The following is a 6,506-nucleotide window of genomic DNA, read 5'->3' on the forward strand; positions in this document are numbered from 1 at the left end:
CTTACCAACCAAGTAAGTGCTTTTTCCCTAAGGCTGAATTATTCCAATTACTTCCTCTCATTCTCACAATCAATATTTTCCAACCTCTTCAGCATCTTTGTGCCTATCCCCTAACCATCTCCAGTTTCTGTGCCTTTCTTTTCAGTTCTGAAACCTAGAATAGAATTGAGCCTTCTCAGAAGGGGCTAACCTAGCTGGTGGTTGATTATGCTGGGAAGATTCCAACCTCATTATATGATCTCATGTACCTATTGAAAAAATAAAATTCCACCCCCTTATTAGTTGCTGTCCAGATGGTTTTGGGGAAGGATGAGACATAACTCACAGCTCACAGCGGTAGGGGCTATGAAAGTGCAACAGCTCCTAGAGAATCAACTGTTCCCACCCACCTCCCTCCAATCACCCAGGACAAGCCCTTAAGCTCAGAAGTTCCAGTATGACCTTCATACTGAATAACCATAAAGTACTTGGAAATGGATTCCTTGGTGTGCCCATATGGTAACTGATGAACGTCCAGCAACAAAGTGGTAATAGATTCTCCCACTTTTTTTTTCTTTCTGTTCATGGATCACTCAGTTCAACTCAGTTTAATTCAATAAATATTTGTTGAGCGTAAAATATGAGCATGACAATGCGCTAGGCTACAGGAATAAAAAAAAGAAATAAAACAGTCAGTCAACAAGCATTATGAAATGCTTACTTTTTTCCAGGTACTGGGGATACAAAGAAAGACAATACCACCTCTTCTCCCAGGATATTTACATTTTAATAAGAGATATAGCAGGGGGAGGGGCCTCTGGGTTGCCTTGGGTTGGTTTCCAAAATCAATATAGTAGCCCTACACACTCTGAGATTGAATATGGGTGTGGATTCAATCACCTGAATAGCATTTGGTTTTATTTTGTTTTGGCTCTGACCTATTATTTCACTGTTGGAAGAAAACTCACATCTGTGGTACAGATCAGCCATTCACTTGTAACTTAAAGTCTCAGAGCATTTCCTGGTACACCGAGAAGTTAGGACTTGCTCAGGATCGTACAATCAGTGTGGGTCAGAGTGAGGATTTGACCCTCCCTCTTCCTGAGTCCAAGGTTAGCCTCTCACCTTCAGGTTATGCTGCTTTTGTTCATTTGAATGGGTCCATTTGTTAAATACTTGGTAGGGTTCGTTCACACATTGATACCACTGACATCCTTTATTGCAGACAGACTCCAGATGGACCCTGTTATTGTTTTGGTGTGTGATGTTAAAGAAAGAGGCTAGCTACCCTTTAGATCTTACACTCTAACTTTGACACATACTTTGGTGCATCTATGATCTTGATGCGGGCATGTTTCCCCCAGAGCTGTTGGGAACACCTCCATGATTTTGAATCCTTTGTCATTCTTAGCCATGTGGTCCCTTTCATGTTTCATAAAAGTCCACCCAATGTGTTAGTGTTAGAGGCCTTCCTCTAGATCTTTGAATGTTCTGTGGACACTAGAGCAACAAAAGATCCCATTGATTCTGACCACATGACTGCTTTACCTCCTTTTCAGATTCTATTTACTTGTGATGGCCCCTCTTACATCAGTGGCATCAAACTCAGATAAACATGGATCCCTACAGACTGCATAATGACTTAGAAAACCACAAGTTAACATAACTATATTGGATTTTTATTTACTTTATAGAACATTTCCCAATTATATTTTAATCTAGTTTGGGGGTACTCATACCTTTACTTCACCTTAGGGCCATGATGTTGACTTCTCTGATTTCTACCACTCCTACAATGCACATCACAATGAGCAGGACACTACAATTTATTTCTACCTATCATACATTTTCATTATTTTTTGGGTTGCCTGAAATTTTATCTTATTTTTTTTCTGAGATTCTGATTTTAATGCTTTCCATTGAAATGTATAACTTCAATAGGAGTATGCTGGTAGTAAAAAGACGAACTTCTGAGGTAAAGAGCAGCTTGAACAATTGAAAGGACTCTATTATTTACCAAATGTGATTCTATCCTCCCTCTTGTTTTCTCTTCTAGAACCAGCTCATTATCCATCCGCAAAACTTGTCCAACACAGACGTTCTCTGTGTTGTTAATATGGATGCTTTTAGATGGATCACTTGTTTGTTTGTCCTGTGGGGCTTGTTAGGCAAAAATTTATGTGGCTTGGTTAACAACAATTAATTTTACAGAAATCTTACCCCTCATGCATAAATCACTAAGAAAATATTTCCTTCCTCCTTGCACCCCTCCCTCCCTCCCTCCCTCTCTTCCTTCCTTCCTTCCTTCCTTCCTTCCTTCCTTCCTTCCTTCCTTCCTTCCTTCCTTCCTTCTCTAATTTGTTTAAGGAGGTTCATCTCCTTACCTCTGCATTTTAGATTGAGACCATGTCCTATGGTTCTGCTTATTCTTCACAGACCCTATTGATGGGGTTCAGACTCTGGGAACTTCCTTGAGCTCCCCTGGAATCTCCTCACTTAACCTGGCTTTTCATACTCAAATTGAGCTCTCCTTGTATCTCCTCACAGAATCTGGCCTTTCATACTCAAATTGAGCTCCCCTTGTATGTCTCCACAGAACCTAGCTTTTCATACTCAAATCTGTGACCATTGTCTATTACCTCTTGATTGCCCTACCTGCTTCCCACCTAGGCGCCCCCTAGTCTGATGTTTGTTGATGACTTTCAGTTGTTTCCAGCCTTTGATCCTCCTTGGAGTCCCTTCCTGAACTTCTTCTTCTGTCACTCTAGACTACCAGACCTCCCCACCCCCACCCCCCATCCCTCCTACAGTCTTTTCTGTATTTAAGTTCCATCTTGCCTTCATGGAGGTGCTCAGATTCAATCCAACTCAGACTCTGTCTAGCTGAGATTCTGTCTGGCCTGCTTGTGAATACAAGCGTTGCGGATGCTTAGGCTTCTTAAGAGGCAACCCAATTTGGCGAATCTTTAATAAACTTTGTTTTCTTTGGCTTTAAGAAGGCTTGAGTCAAATTCATTCGAGCATGACCTGGACTGTCGATATTTTGGGGTCCCCATTACCCTTCAACCTCATCACTATTACATAATCATCATAATAATGATAGAATCCAAAAGTGCTTTGAGGATTGCAAAGTCCTTGACATGTTGTCTCACTTAGTCCTCGCAAATGGCATATGCTATTATTATTCCCATTTTACTAATGATGAAGCCAAGGCTATGAGAGATCAAGTGTTGTTTATGATGAGCGTATTGACGATGATGATGATGATTTGGACGCTGCTACTGATGGCGATTATGATGAGGATACTAATGATAATGGTGGTGATGATGGAGGGAGCCCTGGAAGAAGAGTCCAGAGTTCCATTTCCCATTCTGTTACTTCGATTCTTTTTTCCCCCCTGCGAGCCTCATTTCCTTCAGCTGTAAAGTGAGAAGGTTGGGTTACATAATCAAATGAGATAACGTATGTAAATCTCTTTAGAAACCTTAACTCTATAGAAAAAAACACTTATTGCATCATCTTATAAGAAGGAAAACATGAAAAGTATATGGTTATATTGACTGATGAATAAAAGGCTTTTGATAAAACATTTTCTAGCTATGTGATCCTGGACAAGTCACTATTTTGGGGACCTGTTTCCTAATCTAACAAATGAGGGATTTGGGCTAGATGACTTCTGCGGTCTTTTCAAACTCTAAATAGTAGTCCTCTAATTCTTTCCATCTATAACTTAACATGAATCAATAATGCCTGGGGCCTGGAGTCATGGTAGGGGTCTCTATCTTTTTTCTTAGAACTCCAGGCTCAAACCAGAGTCCACCTGACTTTAACAAAGAATTGGTAGCAGCATGAGCAACACTGGGCTAGGGTTGCTTGTGTGACTCCGTACGGGGCTTTGTAGTTTTGCACAATAGTCTAAATAACCCAAAAGTCAGCTGCTTGGCCAGTGATCATTGTAACATCTCTGGCCTGGCATGCTGAGAAAGACTTGTCAATGTCAGGCCTTATGCAAAGTGATTCTTGTTAAATACACTTGGGGGTTTTTATCAAGTCAAGTCTGGGGATCATTAGTTGTCTATCCTTAGTTCTCAGAGAGGACTCTGGAAGGTGATGTTATGATTTGCAAATGAATTGGATTTAAGTGAGGAAGGACTGTGAAAAGTCACCAACCTCACTTTCTCCTCCAGAGCCATCTGGGTCCAGTGGCAAGATTTAGATCAGGACAACTGGAGATGTCCCTGAATGCAGTGGGAGACTTTGATCTTTTTAAGCTAAGGTCTTTAACAGGTCTCAGTTTGACTGAAACAACACCCAATCAGTGATTAATGCCAGGTAAAAAAAAAAAAATGAGGCAAAGAATAACTTCTTTTATCTAGTTTAAAAAAAAAATCCATCCGGGAGGGGAGGAACCTCAAGGTTTCCGGCCAAAACAGAAAGAATTGCCATTTACATTCACTCTGAGTCATGGCAGCCCAAACAATGCTTGGGCTACGACCTATTGCTGGCCAATCAATTTGGGTTTAAGATATGGTCCTTAAAAAGAAATTTGGGGACATAGAGATCTCAGGCCTTTTTTAGGTCATCATTTTCCCAATTTTGAAAGAGCAGTCCCTTCTCCTTGCGGATGTTCATATTAGTTTTATGTGCTTGCAAGCAGGAACCTGCCGGGCACTAACCACATCTGTTTCCAATCAAATAAATAAAAGTTAAATGGCAAGAAAATCACTGTGTTGCATGGGTCACCCACTTTGTTTCCTGGTATAAAGTCAAAGCAAAGACCTCCTAGTAACAATCAAAATATTTATTGGATCATAAAAATTCAATATCAACCACCAATTGGAAGATCTTAAAAGGAGCTGGTTTCAGATTTCATTTTTCTGCCTCATTACTTACTCCACTCTCTCACATTCCCTTCATCGGTTTCTGAGGTAGTCACTGTCTCACTTGACAGGCAACTGATGGCGATGTATGGAGAGTGCCAAATGAGGAGTCAGGAGTCCTAGGTTCTAGCTCTGGCCCTGCCATACGCTAACTGTCTTGGGGGATGGACCTTGAGCCTCTATCAGTGTCTTCATCTATAAAAGAAGAGGGGGGTAGAAATGGAAATGGAATGGATAGCAATGATAAAAATGGAAACAAAAAAAACACAGTTGGATGCTGGGTAACTTTGATCTCCTCTGACCCTGAAGAAAGAGAAGAAAATGTTCTTCCTTATCTTTTTTTTTTTAGTTTTGCTAAAATGCTTATTCTCTCTCTCTCTCTCTCTCTCTCTCTCTCTCTCTCTCTCTCTCTCTCTCTCTCTCTGCCTCCGTCTCTGTTTCTCTCTCTCTGTGTGTCTCTGTCTCTGTCTCTTTGTCTGTCTCTATCTCCATCTGTCTTTTTCTATCCATACTTGTGGGTGATCGGGTAGAAATCACTCCCAGTGTGGACACTCTTGGCACTGATTAGGTGGGAGGCTCATTTGTAGCTTATAGTCTTAGAGAGGTGGCCTGAGGGTGTCTAGGTACTTTTTCTTGAACACACAGATGGCTGTATCAAAGACAGAACTTGACTTCAGTCTTCTGGCCCCCAACCCCAAGGCTTCATCCATTGTATAATGCTGCCTCTCCAGCAGTTCGATCATGTGCTTTATTACAAATTCCAACAGTCTGACTCACTTTGCTGTCTTCAAATTGAGTGTATATACCATAATATCTGAACTAGTTAGTTATTACAAAGACTACAACATGAGCAGATTTCTTTTTTTATTTTGTATTGTCAATCCATGGTGGTGGAATGTACCACAGTAGGAACCTCATCCATTTATGTGCAAACAAGGGAGTTGGGTCCATACGCTCACGTATAGTTCATGTAAAATCTTCTTAATATTTTAGGTACCTTCTGATTCTCTTTACATCTTAGGGTAAGAGTCTAACACTTGAGGTATCCATTTTTCTTTTATCAATTCATTAGCTTATCTTTAAAAAAATCCTTTCGAAATAGTACGTGCATTTCTTAGAATTCTTAACTTCTATCAAGTCTCAGTTTGAGTGCTGTGTTCTGCATTAGGTCTCCCTCCTGCCTCCACCAATTCCCCCCCACCTCCACCCTGCATTGATCTACCTACCACAAGTCTCTCCCTTTAGTCCATCTTCCATCCAGCTGTTATAGCAATCACCCTAAAGTACAGCCCCATTACCCTCTTACTCAATAAACTCCAATGGCTGTCTACACCTCTAGGGTCAAATACAATCTGGCATTCAAAGACCTGCTAACACTCCCCATCCTCCAACTTTCCAGTGTCTTTACACCTAAGCTCCCCTCTCCCCAAGTCCTCTTTGATCCAATGACACTGGCCTCTTTTCTGTTCCTAAAACAAGACAGTCCATCACTTAACTCCAGGCATTTTCACTGGCTACCCCTTCTGTCTGGAATCCACTCCCTCTTCATCCCTCCCTCCTAGTGAGCTAAACTCCCACCTTCTACAAGAAGCTTCTTCTGCTCTCTCTTAATTCTAGTCCTTTCCCTCTGTTGATTTGTTCCAATTT

This window comes from Notamacropus eugenii, chromosome 6, assembly GCF_028372415.1.
Source record: "Notamacropus eugenii isolate mMacEug1 chromosome 6, mMacEug1.pri_v2, whole genome shotgun sequence".
Taxonomy (NCBI): Eukaryota; Metazoa; Chordata; class Mammalia; order Diprotodontia; family Macropodidae; genus Notamacropus; species Notamacropus eugenii.